This window comes from Meleagris gallopavo, chromosome 10, assembly GCF_000146605.3.
Source record: "Meleagris gallopavo isolate NT-WF06-2002-E0010 breed Aviagen turkey brand Nicholas breeding stock chromosome 10, Turkey_5.1, whole genome shotgun sequence".
Taxonomy (NCBI): Eukaryota; Metazoa; Chordata; class Aves; order Galliformes; family Phasianidae; genus Meleagris; species Meleagris gallopavo.
Genome location: NC_015020.2, coordinates 6,929,037 through 6,945,296, shown reverse-complemented (window position 1 = coordinate 6,945,296; position 16,260 = coordinate 6,929,037). Strand labels below are relative to the sequence as shown.

General features: G+C 37.9%; 1 long non-coding RNA gene across 1 annotated transcript in view; it reads right to left on the bottom strand.

Moving 5' to 3' along the window:
• LOC104912293 overlaps positions 1 to 13,074 on the bottom strand; it is a 62,010-nt gene extending 48,936 nt beyond the window's left edge. The window contains exon 1 of the long non-coding RNA XR_794557.2: positions 13,008 to 13,074. This is a non-coding gene — a long non-coding RNA (uncharacterized LOC104912293). The remainder of the gene's footprint in view (positions 1 to 13,007) is intronic.
• Positions 13,075 to 16,260: the final 3,186 nt, after the last annotated feature.

The window sequence follows — 16,260 nt, the reverse complement described above, 5'->3', positions numbered from 1 at the left end:
AAACAAAAAAACATCAATGTAAATTACTGGTTGGGAAGATCTTAAATATCAAATCTCTGAAAAGCATAATTAAGCATTATTCATGGCAAAACTATGCCAGCATGTTTCAAAGATGTAATCTTATGTGGTTATCAATATAAGGTGTTTTTTGTTTATAACTCTCACTTGAGGGTTTTGTTTCCTTTTTTAAACCCAGTTCATTATTTTGAAATTCTAAGTTTATAGATAGGAACATAATGACTAGGCTCAGATAGGAAGGTTTCTGTGACATGAATATCACATATTCATGTGATATTCATCACATATCTACATAATTTGGTCCATACAAGTTGGATCAAATTAGACCATAATAGAAATAGATAAACTATCCAGAGGAAGTTACCAAGGAAAACAGGTAATCTAGATCTCCTGCATGAAGCCAGATAGAATTGAGAGAAACCTAGTGATAGCAGGAGAGGGAAGAGAAAATGTTTAATTTCTTCCACCCTTTTTTCTCCTCTAAAATAATTAATTCAGTAGTTCCCATGGAAATATTCTCAAAATGAGTGTCCCATTTCTGATTATTTCTGGTTATTTAACTGCTGTGTATTTCAGCTGAAACAAACTACTTGGAGTCAATCTGTGAGAATCAGGCTGGGATTCCCAGAGTTGTGAATTTGAAGTGTTACATTTCTCCCCTTTAGTCAAATTTCAAGATGTATAACTTCAGCTTAAAAAAAAGGCTCAGAAAAAGTTGTGATACAAAATGAAAGTCCTCCCATTAACTAATAAAGCTACTCAATTTTTTATTTTTTTTTAAGGCGTTTTTAACACTGTCTTTTCTATGTAACTTTACTATGCTATAGCATATGAGAAATGGGTTCATTTGGAATGACTTAAAACACTCAAATTACACTAACTGAAGAAGCGGAGTGGGTGTCAGTTCGTATGTTTTGGTTGGGAAAAAATGTTTTATCTAATCGGGATACTTACATTTAAATATCTACATATGAAAAACCTTGATGAAGTAGAAAATGTAAGAGCATTCTATGATTGCATAGGTACACTAAAGAATTGCTCAGCTACTCATCATCTTTCCAAGACGTGGATTTTAGTAAAAGTAATCAGAAACAGTAGTGACCAGCAACTTTCTGAAAACCTTAACTTGAAGTTATCTGGGGATTATGTGATAGTGCCAGAAATTCTAATGGGCTGGCAAAAAAAAGTAATTAGAAGAGGAACACTGCAATAGTTCATATGGCTATAGTTTCATTTGGCCAAAACCACCTTACAAAAGAACTAATTCAAAATGGATCTAGATAGGAGCTTCTCTATAATCATGTTAGATTTTATAAAGGAAGGTATAAAAATACGTACCTTGTGATATATGTTCTTAAGTGGCAATCATATAGAAAGAGCTATATTCCAATGCCATAATTTGAAAATAATAATTTTAAGTTTTTAAATACAACTAGTCCTTACTTTTCACTCTCAAATCAAACATGCAAGAAGCATACTTGTACACTTTCAGAAGTTTTACTTTGAGAAAACCACTCTTATTACTAATAACATTGTCTACATCTAATGTTCACCAACATGTTATATTCATTGCTTTAGAAAGCATTTTAAATACAGATTACGTGGTTCCTGCTTTGTAATGGTTTCTGCGTAATGTCCTTGTACTGCAGGGAATTTCATTAGCAAGTGCCCTGATCTTGTCCTCCAAAGCCTCATTGCTTTAGACAAGCATGGATTTAATTGAGAGAAAACCAAGCTGTGATTGTGGCTCAGGTGTGAAGGCTGTTTCCCTCAGCAAATTAAATTCGATGTAATGACCGAGCTTTCTTTTTCTTACTCTCCACTTACGAGAGATTTAGTGCTGCATATTAATTATTATGCTGGCCTCTCTTACCATGATGTTGTTTTTCCCATCGTTTTGTGAAAGATTGATGCACAGATAAAATTGACTATTTAATGTACTGTGAGGATGATTAACATCCTGAGGATAGATCACAAGGTTATTCTATGTCACCAATTTCTACAGAGCTTCTACTTAAAACAATGTAACTCAACAAAATTATAGCCCCTGCTGATTCCATGTTTTCTCTGCCTGAGCTCTCATGTTGGATGTTGCTGCACAAAGGCCTTACAATCGGTTGTTCTCCATTTCTGTGGGTGAACACCGACATACACATCAAACAGCTAATCCCTGTTTGTCAGGAGTACTGACCCAAATACTCTGTGATAACAGCCTCAATCAAAACTCAATTTAAAATACCTCCAACACCAAAATGAACTATATACATATGAACTAGCAGTCTGCCTTTACATAAAAGAGGAAGAATGCAGTGGCGATATTGTCCCACCACACTAGACATGAAAAATCTCAAACATGGGGTCATTATCTCTATGGAAATTATTTCCATAGCATGAATCTGAACCACCAAACCCAGTGTGCCAAGATATACATTGTATTTACTAACTGTGAAAGCAAGAGTTAAACACATCTCATAGGGTGAGTATATTCCATGCATGCACACATGTAGAGAAACACTGATCAAGAAACTAAAAGGAGAAGCACTTTAATTCTCACTTCCAATCTTCAGAGTGAAGCTATATAATCTTTTTGCTGGGAATGGAAGCGGTAGCAATACCTGCATGCAAATACTGTTATCACTATTGCCATCAAGTTTATGGGAACATAAATTTCTTTCCATAATACTTTTTCATCAGAGATCAATAAGCATCCAGTAGCAAGTCACCAAAAATAAATGAATATATATAATCGTCTGCTATAGTACATTCAGGAAATTGCTCTGAAGAGTTTCCTCTACAGCATGCAAACGCTCAGTTCTAAGGAACTTAGTGAGTGACGAAAGAATCTAAGGAGGATCAGCCATAGTAAATCTACTCAGCCTTTCATCTCAAAGGATTGAACCATTATTTATCTTACATTTTAAAATCCTTAGACCTTGGACCATACCATTAAGCGTGTTAGAGTCCCACAGATAGGGCCAGCTATGTATAAGGAATTGAAATTTATAATCCTGTGGAATATAACCCAGTATAGACAATTGTACTTAAATAAGAATGAAGATCATTAACAAGTCTATTACCTTGGAGTCATAGCGTTTACACAACAAGGCATTTTTTGCAACTCTCCCGGTCAGAAATTCACAGCCTTAGGGACACAGTATTATTGTTGGCCAGAAATAGAGATTCATATTCTATCTTGTGTACCTGGTTAGCATTCAACCATTAAGAAATAGACAGAGATGTATTAATATCTTACAGCCTGTTTCACGCACATTGTGAAGACTAGTCCTATAGAAATTTGTGTGATTAAGTGGACTGAGGTATAGGATAGAATGTGACTGAACACTTGCAAAAGCCACAGACTGAGTTGCTGCAAGCTAGGCCTTCTAATGCATTTGTGCCTTGTCCTCAACTGTCAGAGTTACCTGCACTGGGCAAAGACGTTCTGCTATAGATGGAAGCATGAGTGCACCCAGCCTATTTTAATGTAAGGCTTCAAATGTCTTCATTTTGTGTGTGGGGGGGGAAATCTAAAATTTAAAAGGCTACATGCATCTGCTTCAGAAACCTGTATTGGAAGTCTTCCAGTGGAAACAGAAAGAGCTGAAAATGAAAAAAATTATAGTCAAATGAAATACTGCCTTGTGTTATGAACCCAATGCTGAGAGGTAAATACAAAATACATATTCTTAACTGCTTGAATTCACATATCTGATCACAGCCAGAAAAAAAGCTCTTTCAAACTTAACTGCATTCCTTCATCAAGTCACTATCGCAAACTCTTACAGTGCACCTAAACTTACTAATTCACTTTTCCTTTGTGTATCCCTATCCATGCTACCTTGTAATTCAGTCCCTCAGAAAAAGTATTGATTTTAAAGTAAAAAAAAAAAATTGAAGATTGATACAAAGAGGAAACTCTTCATTCTCAAGATGGGGAAGCACTGGAACAGGCCTCCCAGAGATAAGCAGTGAATTCTCCATCTCTGGAGGCATTCAGGGCAAGGCTGTTTGGGTTTCTGGCCAGTCTGATCTAGTGGGTCACAACACTGTCAATGGCAGGGAGTTGGAACTGGATGATCTTTAAGATCTTTTTGAATAGAAGTCATTCTATGCTTCTATGATCGTGTTGTTAAAAATACATGAAGTCAACATCTGATTTGCATCGTTTTCTGTATTATAAAAAAAATAAAACTTAGTAAAATATGTGCAGCAGATTCTTGAAAAAGAATATCAGTTACTGAGGCTTTAGTCTCAATGAATAAATTCCTCAAATTTGCTCTCATAAAGAAAAAAGCACACTAGGAACTGATTAATTAGTGGACAGCCTAACAGTTTCTGATGAGTTTGGAAAACACCTGAGTCTCCAGTAGGCATGTTATAGCAGCAACCTTATTTATTTATTCTTTCTTCATGAAAAGAGACTTGGAATACTCAGCTAATATCAACTGGCACAATCTATTTCTTCTGAAAGGAGCAAGACTGATCTGGGTTGGCTGAAAATCTACCCGTAAGCATAAGGCAAACTCACTATGCAGTCTTGGGAGGATGACAGTATTCTTGCTAACTACATTACGGGTGCTCCTCTTCTCTTCTGTTAATCCCCTAAACTATGCACAAGGCTGTAGTCCTCCTAACAACTGCACATAATTCAGCTGGAATTACATTAATCATTCTTCTCCGTTGCCTGGAATTCTGTGGTTTCATCGAAATTCCATCTTGATAGTAGTATTTAGCAGTTTTTAAATTTCATAAAATTATTGGTTTTACATATGAATAAAAATAATCTGTACATTAAAAAAAATTGAACAGTATCTATATAAAATGTCTAAACAATGCACTTGAAAGCTCTTTACCGTTCAATTACTCCTGTGTTCTCAAACCTCTTTGCACTTCAACAAGGTATTCTGGTTGGGAAAAACAGAAATTACAAAGCAAGAGATCAGATACTTCCTCACTGAGATTTCCTGAAAAGCCTCATATGACTGAATCGAATGACAACAGAGAGGAAACTAAAGGCAAGGAAAGTGAGAAAGCCTGTTGAATCAATAATAGACTATTTCACTCAGAAGTACTCTGAAGAGACTGCTCTTGGGTCGTGAGCCTGGGTAGGCTTTTGAACACCCTCCTTTTTGGAGGATTTAGCCTCTTGGATTTCCCTGTTCACTGTAAAAGTTACCTAGCTACGAAGACTGTAAGATGGTATCTCAATCAATATCTGCTTTAAATATTTCTGGTAGCCACTCTCCTCTGGTTGACAACAATCTAATTTTTTTGTGTATGTGCTGATTTTAGCCAGAATTTTCATACTATTGAATGTTTCCTACAGAAAAGTGTTTATGGAAGGTGAATATTTGATAGCAGAGTTTAAAAAGTTTTTTTTCTCTATAATAAAAAAGCAACAAGAAAAAACAAAACATTTTCATAGTATTGAGTAATGTGTTAACTCACAAGAACTTGCTTGTCCTTTCACTGTCAGAAAGAATAGCGTTTCAAAGTCAAATTTTATTTATATATAAAATCTAGTAAACTGTTTCTGCAATAAATAAGAATAGCATCTTTTAAAGAAGAAGAATTATTAGCCACCCAAGATAGATACCTGTCCTTGTACACTTGGAATTTATTAAGGGAAATTCAGGCTAGCAGAATGCGTGATTTCAGCTGGTCTGAACTGGCTGAGAATCCAAACTCATCTCCTAGAGCAGAATATCATATTTTAGAAAAAGAAAACTGAGGCCTCTAACAACTCCACATGTCATCAAGGAGCGGAAGTTTACTTTTCAACTGAAGCCTATGTAATTCCTTCTGAATTAATGACCAGATGAGTAGAGCCAGTAGTCTTGCATTAATACCTAGGAAAATATCCCGCATCAAAATTATATTGCTGGGTTCGGGGATTTTTTTTTCTTGTTTTTCATCTTATGAAATTTATGCTTTATTTTTATTTGTTACAGTTTCACTCATCTCCAGGTAGCTAAAGAGCTGTAGGCCAAGATTTAATAAAGCATTTAAATGGATACGCAAGTCCTAAAACATCCAGTGAGAATTCTTAAACATGCTTGAAGCTAAACATACATTTTCCCACAGCAGAACATTTTCTTCCATTTATTGTTCAGTTTGAGTCTGTTTTGCCATATTTTCATCAAGTAACTGTATAGCAGGCAAACCAGAAAAGCTTAATTAATCAGCATGTTCTATGACAATAGATAAATTTGGTTGCAGATATGTTTACATTTTTTTGTTGTTGTTCTATTCTCTTTACTCTCTCAATATTATTTGTGTACCGCTTTCTTGGAGGAGAATTACTGATCTACAGGAAAACAGTGTCAGCAAATAACCACAGAGAAACTGTGGATAAGAGGCTAAAACAGGGCCACTGTGGGCATTTGCATTTTTAATAGTCAGTAGAACATAAAAATAAAAAATAAAAAAAAAATTGTTATTTGCAGCTCTGAGCACGGCCATCTTGCTCTGTCCAAGAAAAGCAAGTTGCTCTGGGGAACCTAGGACCCACCATTTTAGCCCACAGTCAGACACCTTTCCAAAAAGGTCCTTTCCACGAAATTGTAGCAGCAGTTTAAAACTTGCGTCACAAAAGTATCTGAGCACAAGTCATGTTAAAATGTCCAGGAAAGACAAAACATTAGTTGCCCTAGGCAGTACCACTAAGTCTAAAGCCACACAAGGTCTATGTTTTGCCACTGCCACCAAGAACCAAACTGAACATGGGCTGCTTCACTCTTCCAGAGACTGTACGAACAACTTGACTAGGCAAATTGAATACCTCCGCTTTGTTATAGACATGACTTTATCACTCTTTTATTGTGTTTAACTGTTTCTCTTAATTCACTGCTTATTGCTCATATTCATAAGTTTATACGCTCCCCAAGAATGCTGGTTAAAATCAAGCTGGTCCACAGAAGGTTTAGATGATATGCCTATAGTTCCAGCATCATCAGTTCATTTCAGCTAGTGGAAGGAGTAACAATTCCACACACTAACAAAAAAAAAAATTCAAAATTACAGATTAGGCTACTTCAAATACAAAGCCTGCCTAGTCACAAATCCCTCTTAGCTACAGAATCACAGTTATCCTGCAGCCTCTCCATTGCAAAGGAGAGGCCAGCATCACCACAAAGAACAGCGCTGATGCAGAAGCAGATGGCTCCCGCTTGACCAAGTGAGATATGATTCAGCACCTGTCCCCAGGCAGAGGCATCCCATTTGGCAGTGCTGCTGCACAGCCTTGAGCAGGTTTGTAAAGCCACCCGCCTGTCAGAGAGCAGCTCCTCTGCAATGCAGCTGCTTTCCAAGGGTACAAACAGGTGCCAAACTGCCTACAGCCAGATTCATAGCTAAGATTGTTTGCTTTTATTTTTTTTCTTATTACACTCTTGTTGCTTTTTTTCTTCAGACAACAGCCTATTGATTTTAATACAAGATGCCTTGTTAAATGCTATTTAACACTATGACTACAACCATAGGAGCTATTTTGCATATTTTCAAGTTGTATTAAAAAGCTTTTAAATCTATCTCGACTATTTAAATAAATAAATAACTCTGCTTACTAGCTTACAGATGGACTAGTTAGCCCAGGTTTCTTGGACCTTCAAATCAGAGAATGGTTTAGATTGGAGAAGCCCTCAGAGATTGTCTAGTTACAATCCCACTGCCATGAGCAGGGTTGCTATCCATCAGATAGGGCTGCTCAGGGCCCCATCCAGTCTGCCCTTGGACAGCCTGAAGTACCTATAGGGAAATTATTAATATGCATTTATGAACACCAGCTTCATGAATTGTTACATCAGTACAGTCGTGTCTCCACTAGGGAGGTGTGTAAGTGACAACAGTTCAAGAGCATTCATAATGTTGGAGTACCAGAGAAACCAGTGTAAGCAAGAATATTTCACAAGTCCCCCAGTACTCAGCTGCATGCTGAGCAGATCTGCCCACATGACATCACAAGGATTCAGATACAGAAAGAGCATGTTACACAGTAAGATACTCATGTAGCTACACTCAACCTTTATCTGCCAACATATGTAATTCATCTTTATTTCACTGGAGTGCTTGACTACTGCACAAAGCACTCTGTGTGCCTACTAATCCTTAGTGTATAAGAAACACTCAGTGCTGCTGCAGATGTTTGCAGCACCCCTCAGGCTTCTTCCCCAAGAGGAGTGTAACTTTAGATTGTGCGCACCTTTTCTTTTCCTTCTCTCTCCATTTTCTTCCCATCCCCAGAGCAGTGGGGAAAAAATAAAATAAAATAAAAATCAGGACACACACTTGTCCCAGCATTTGTCACTGTTCTCTGGAACTGCTAAGTTGAAACAATTTGTTTTAAGTCTGTTATATGCTCATAGCAATGATAATTGTAATAGACTAAAACAATAGTATAAGTCAGACAAAACCTGCTTTGAAGTTCATAGAAGAGGTTCTTCCAAACTAGCTGTGACCACTTTAGGAAAAAAAAGAAATTGGGAATGCTGCGAGAATACTATGGAATGTGAGAGTAAAACCAAGCATTTGCCATGGTGGTATCCCTCAAAGAGATGCAGATTTACTGCACAAAGAATGATATCCTATTAGATAAACATTTTCACATGACACATCAAAATTATGTGTAAAGGCAGTAGCAAAGGAAATTTATGTTTTACACTTGAAATCAATCATGATAACAAGCAAGGGAGGCCTTGGGATTAGACCCCCTCATTTCCAAGGCTTACTACAAATGAAGTCACCAATTTGTTTCACGTCTATCAGAAACAGTTTTGCTTCTGTTTTGATTGGTTTTTAAGCTTCCTCCACTTGTTTTTTTTCTTCCCATTTGAAATGATACCACATGAATTTACTATTACGTGCAAGATCAATGAAAGCCTGAAGCTGCACTGCACTCCAGCAACTACATCACCTTCTGCAAGTGCCCTTCAGTCATGTCAACTTCAAACCCATCATAGCATCTGATTATTTTTATCTTTGTGTAATACTCAAACTATCATTCTTCAGGTTTTTTTTTTTTTTCCACATTTTGCTGCCTGAAAACTAAGATGAAGCCTCTCGCCTCCCTGCTTCAAAAATGAAGACTACAACAAAGAACATAAGAATTGAATTTTTACAAGTATTCCCGGTAAAATAGCCTAAGAAAACTTTCAGATAGTACTTAGAGAGACAGATCAGTTCAAGACCCAGAAACGCAGAAGTTACAGGCATGAGCATATAACTCTATGAGATTTCCTGGAAGAGGTCATTTTTCTATCACTTACAGCAAAATTTCAGTATCCAAACAACAGAAGTTAATTTAGAAAGTGGCCGTCGTTAACCTCTCTCTACTATTAATGTGTTTAAAATAGTTATTGACACTGACCAATGCTTGCAAAGCACCTGAAAGAAATGCCCAAATACAAATCAGAACTAAGCATGCTGCTAAGTAACCAATTCACCCACCTTCACTCCACTTCTTTAAACAGACATTACACCAGCTTTATTCAAACTGTTCAACAGAAACTGAGAAGTAATGCATGCCATATAAGTAGTATGTGATGGTTTATATTTTAGTTGTCTATCAGCATAATAAGAACTGACAATTAAATTAAATGTCTTGAAAGATTATAAATGAAGCCTTGAAAGTATGTATTGTATGTTACTGTTTCCAACAAGTTAAAGCTCCGTTTTATCAAAACTACAGATTATTTATAACAAGAAGCATATTATTAATAATAACTACAGTTTCATGCACTGGTTTGATTCTTTCAGCCAGGGGATCATAGTCTTTTACCATCTCTATTTACAGAATGGTATCACTGTTTGCATAAGTGGAGTTTCACACTGGAAAACAATGAAGTAATTGATAATAAGGCTCATCCTTATTCATGATGTCATTCATGACTTGTGCTTGAAAACAGCTAAGGTATTTGCTTGCCTGCATTCTCCTGACACAAGCATTTGCATCTCAAATCTTCACAATATCCCACATTTATTACGGGTAGAAAAGAATTAAGTTGTACTGAAGAAATATTTAGATGTTACACTAAGGGGCACAGTTTAGCAGGGAAACATCAGCGGTAGGTGGGTGGTTGGACCACAAGATCTTTGAGGTCTTTTCCAACCTTGGTGATCCTATGATTTTAAGTAACCAAGTTAAGTAAAATAAATTGGGTAAAGGCAAACCACAGTGAAAAAAACATTTGGTTCCTGGAGTGACCTCCCAACCTGTTAGAGCTGAAAGGGTGATCTGAGCAGACTTCTAATCTACTTCACCAGAAAATAAAGCCAAGGAGTGGATTTCCTTATTTTTATTTTTTAATGCTCTCAGATGCATTCTACTCCCGAGTGATTATTTCTTCAAATTCTCTGAAGTAAACAAAGTGGAAAGGTGTAGAACGTCTGTCTTAGTGAAATCTGCACTGCTGACAGGGAAAAAATTTCTCTGAACAATTATTCCACTGAGCTATTATTCGCATTGAGAAAAGTACATGCTTCAGTCAAAACATGAATGCTGTATTATGCAAGAATTTGTAACAATGTGTTAGCAGATGAACAATAGTTTTTTTGTTCCCCACATGTACTTACACTTATAATAGACAGCAAAATAACAATGTGTTAACCAATTCTTAATGAATTCAACAAGGAATGCAAATCTGTACAGTAGAAGCTCACTCCCAGCACCTCCAACACCCAACAGATGCAAAACTAGGCTTTCATAAAAGTCCAGGAGTCTTCCTACAAGGGCTCAGCACTGTCAGCTGTAAGCAGTTGTTTTAAGGTGCCAAGGCTGCATATTATTGAATGATAAAATACCAAGTTGGCAGGTACCCATAAGGATCATTGAGTCCAACTCCAAGTTCCACAGATGACCACCCCCCCCAAAAAAGACAATAGATTTGTTAGCTTATGCAACAAAAATAGATAGTATTTACCGACACACAAACATCTCCTAATAAAGCTAGAAGAGATGCCAAAGACAGTGAATTGTGAGATCAGGTTAATTAGACTATAAATTGTTTAAAGGACCTATTTTAAGTGTAGCAGAAAGATTAACAATAGCTACATACATTTCACTAACACCCAAATTTTGATATAGCGCATATACAACATAGGATATTTAGCTATCTTGCCACTAACTAGTTAGACATTTTGCCCTTTTCTACATACAAGGTGATGGTTTAAATAGACACTTTCAGGAGAGCTAAATCAGCCCAACTATCTGCCACCCATCTGCTTAGCAGCACTTAGCGGAATGTAACTACTCTTCTGCCCTCTAAACTGAAGTTGAGTTGTCTGTAAGAGTTAGTGTTTGTTTTTTAAGGAAGCCCAGCCTGCATTGTAGATAGACTTCTTTTAAAAATTAGGTGCATGAAGCATCATTTGGATTACTGACAAGAACCTTCTTTCTCATCTAAATCCAGGTAGACCTACAGGGTGACCTGCTGTGCATAGTTACATGAAACCTGAAAGTTTATTTCTCCCTAACGTGTGCTGGCCAAGCATCCTACCTGTAAATGAATTTATGTTACAGATATTCCTTTTCCATTTATTAGTAAAATTTACAAGCTTCTCCTCATTCTAAAAGAGGCTGCATGGTGCTACAATTAACACCAGACAAGCCTTTACCAATGAGTTCTCTGATATTATTTTACAGCGTTTCTAGCAAAACTGAAGACTATCTGATAACAGGTCCTACAGCACTGCAGAAATGTGGTTGAGAGGTTCATATAAGATTCACAAGGTCCACCATTAATAGCATGCGTTGACTCTAAAGGTTAATGTTATTTTAAGATAAAAAACTAAACAAAAGTACAAACAAAAGGAAAACTAAATTCTCTCTCAAATGTTGAGATTGGAAAAGATGAGTATCCCACCCTCTGAATCTCTGTGAGCACAAGCAAGCAGGTTGACCAGCCTCCCATAGTAACTACTCTCTCTTCATTAGGACCTGTTCAAACTCCCAGTATTTCATTCCTGCTTACAATGCTGCTTACACTGAATAGAGCACACGTTAATCATGACAAGTGTTACACAGCCTAATTTTTAAATCTTCATACCTGCATATCATAAAGTCACTTTCTATAAGGCAAAAGCTACAGTCAGGGAGGCAGTAGACGGGAGGTGGTGGGCTGTCTGTGATCACTTGCCATGCAAAAATCAGCCCCCAGTAGTGAGGTTTGCAAATTCACAGCCAAGAGGAAGATAGCACAAGAGCAAGGGGAGAAGCTGCAGAGCTGCAAGTGCAGGGCAGACTGTAGCAATGTACAGGGAGGTTGATGGGACAGGGGCCGAGTGACCCAAGACACAGTACACATATCAATGTTCTATCACAGAGATCAATTGTTATCTTAAAATGCAAGGCTCATTTGAAAAGGTCCTTAAGAAATACGAACAGAAACAAAAGTACAACGCCTTGCCCAAGATTTTATCATCATTCAAGCACAAAGCTGGAAAGCGAATCAAAGCAATGTTACCCCAGCTGAGATAGGATGTTGTCTTGAGGCTTCCAGGTCCTTTCAGATCTGTGTCACTTACACTTGGCTATACACAAGTACTTTCCACACTCTCACAATGTGCTGTCTACACTCTAAAATGAGCAGAAGCCTGGGGGCTGCAGTCAGTGCAGCACCACATCAGTTCTAAAAAAGACAGACAAGGCACCAAGTAGCATAAACAAATGGCTTCCACTTGGCTCAGTGCATGAACAGACCTCCTGCACCTTTGCTTGCACAAGTGCAGACTGGGCTGATCTCAGTTAAAAAAAAAGACTATATCAACACATCTACTGTATCTGAAGAACGAATATGATAGGAAAAACAAAGTAAATGTGCATACTGATGTTTTCCACACCAAAACCTCTACCTTTCTGGAAAACTGTACAAGTTCTGGATCTGTAACAACTTATAAAATCTCTGACTTTCAGAGAAAGCTCAATTATTTGCTGTAAATACACAAAGATCAGAGAAGCTCATTGAATAACTCAATATGAGAAAAAGGTCACTAACCTCCTTTGGTATATACACAGTACAGGTATTTGGAGAAGACAGAGCAAGTCAGGTCCACCTGACAAAAAAAATTGAAGTAAGCATCTGATTCTCTTTTCAATGAGAACAGTGACTTGCAGGAAAGTCAGCTTATCAGAATGTAAAAGAAGGGGTTGGTACCCTCAGTATACAAAGACTGCTTACATTCAAAGTAGTTTACACATGTTTTGCTATGTTTGTACTGCACGTAGCTACAATTGAGTGAAAGTTGATAATTAACACTCCTCAGCAATACCAGTGTTAAAAAAAAGGAAGAATACATTTCTCTCTAATGTTACAGGATGTGTCATGATGTACTCTCCTTACTCCTCCACTCATCTCTCCTGAGAGAGTGGTAAAACTCAGATTAAACCGTGTTCACTCCCACTCTCCTGTTATGGATGTTTTAAGATTTAACTTTTTGATAGGCTGATCCTGTTCCTCCTTCCCTGCTGCTCTCTGTGTAGGTGTGAAAGGCTCTTGTGGACACATGCTTCTCTCACATAAAAGCCTGCTCTCTCACAAGAGTGTGAGCCACCATGTGCTAGCCTTCTGCTGGGGTTTCTGCACTCATCCTGCTGTACAGGGTGGACAAACCTAATCCTTCTGTCCAATGATGCACAGACATGGGTTCAGAGCTGAAGCTGGATTAAACCCTCCAGGACAAGATATTTTGATCAACTCAGAGATGAGCACCGAGGAGGGACAGTTACTCCTTACCCTTCCTTAACCTAGTAAGGAATGTTGAAGCCCAGAAACTCTTCTCTTCCTGGGGGATGTTTCCAGAGCCCTTACCTAGATTTTCTGATCTCAGAGCTTCATTCTGCTCTCACACCCATGTAACCACCTGTATCATACACCTCCACACAATGAGGGTGATGTATCTTCAGATGCTGCATGGCATCTGTGACCTGTCCCTGTGCCCTTAGGTGAATTTGCCCGGACTAAAAGCACTTCTGAATTGAGTATTTCATGTAATTCACTAATTTCTGTGGCCATGAGACTTTTGTGTTTCCTGGGCTTGCCCAGCAAAGTTCCTTGAGGGCACAGCCCTACACATCACCTCAGCATTCCAAACCACAGAGTAATCCAATAGCCACATTTCCCATTCAGCCAGCCCCAGTACTTACCCTCTACCTGCTAAGATCATTAAAGCAGTTAATGCATGGGGGCAAAGAAGTGACATACATCATCATTTCAGCTTCAGCCAACCACATCTTCCTGCCCACACCGAAGCTGGAAGGAGAGATGAGGCAGGCCAGGCTTCAGCAGGCAGGGGGAGCAGGCACAACGTGGTAGGCACAGCACCTCACTCAAGGGCGCACACCAGAAATACGCTTCCATGGCATCATCACAACACAGATCCAAGGCTCTCAAAGGACAATGAAAACCGAAAAATAAAATTCAAACCCCATCATAGGATCCTGCATGATTTTGGAAAAATACTCCTGATCTCTTTGTTTGAAGCCCTCTTCAATGAAGTAGCATGTTATTGCAGGGAGATGGGATGCAAGAAAAAACTCAAGGCCTGTGAGGTAGTTGTAGAACACTACAAGCAACGTTAGGGAGGTAACAAACAAGTAAACACAAATAATCTTTTTCAGACAGTCAAGTTCTTCCCCTTACAAAAAGGGCGTCAGCTCACCAGACAATGAGGGGGCTTAGTAAGTAATGCACTGAAACAGGAGGTATACTGAGCTCTTACCTTCAGCCCCAGGTTTCTACATCTCTACAGGGTCTGTCACATTGCATTTAAAAAATGATGCTAATGTAACAACAAGCCTGACGCACCATCAGTAATTAAAGCTCATGCTTCCTCTGCTGTTAAATCAGCCGTGATCAGCATATACATTTTTTTCATTTTGTTGTAATGTTTTCAAATTACCTTAACACAAAGATTGGCATGATAATTTTCTTAAATTATCATAACTGTTACTGTAACACACTAAATTAAATTTTCTTTTTTTTTTCCCCCCTGGAAATAATATAGGAAGCCACAAGTAATAGTTTTATTGAGAGGGGGGGAGGGGGGAAGAAAAGAGAAACAACTGCAAATTGACAAAAATTTGGGTACCTTAAAAGAAATTACTGGATCTTACTTTCATGTCTGTATTATTACATACTTTTCTGGTAATGTAAGAGTTCAGACATTTTCCATGTATTGGGCCTACAAGAATTATTTTTGTTATACAGAGAAGCTCATATGGATCCTAATTCCCCCATAAAAATCTGTAGCAATGACGGACTACAGTGGTAGTGGTATCCAACATTTACCCTAATGCAACTGAGTCTAGACCCTGGTCCTTGAATTGTTCTTTGTAGTGTCTAGAATCAAATGCAGCTGATTACTCTTGAGAATAGTCATACCTTAGTAAATTGAGTGCTTGAAATCAGGCAAAGTGCCACTTCAATAATGCTATTTATGAAGCTACATTGTGTTTGTTTCATAATGGATAGTTTCAACCCTGATTTAGTGCTGGGGAAGAGTTCTTAGAGAACATAACAAAGGCAATCCATAGGATTGAAAGAAATAGTATCACTTTGAAGAGAAGCATCCAGATGGACAAAAAGAGCCAGAACAATTACACAGCAACCAACAGCTTTATGACAAAAACAATGATCTCTACAAAATAGAAGAAACTTAATAATGTTATCAGTGCTTTTATGAAAACCTTTCAGAACATGCCCTTTGTTCTAGGACCAAATTGTTTTCCAGGACCATTACATTTTCCAAGCTCATCATCCCCTTCATTTTTAATTAGCTTTTTCCATAGCTGCGCTACGTTCCATCTCCTCTGTAATAGCTCTGTCTGTACTGCTGTCCTCATACCAAAAAATGTTAGCAAGCAAACAGTGCTCTTGGAACAGGGACTCGCATTACAAGGACACTGAAAACTGGATTTGTGGGCCAGGTCTTTCCTGCTTTTGGGAAGTAAATTGGTCTGAGCAGGGGGCTTAATCAAAATAAATCCAAGTCACATCTGGCTACAGCTAAATAGCTCCCTACAGACCAGAGTATATCTTATTCAAACAAATAATGAGGGAAAAATACTTCAACACATACTATTTTAAGAGAAAACGTAACTAAAACTGGGACACAAGTCATCACAGACACAAGATTCGATCTTGTTCTTAGTTCTACTGCGGTGATCTCATTCATTTTCATAATGTGACTTCTTCTACCACTGCATCTTAGTCCAGAACCTAACCTTTAAGTAGCTGCTATAGAAAGTGA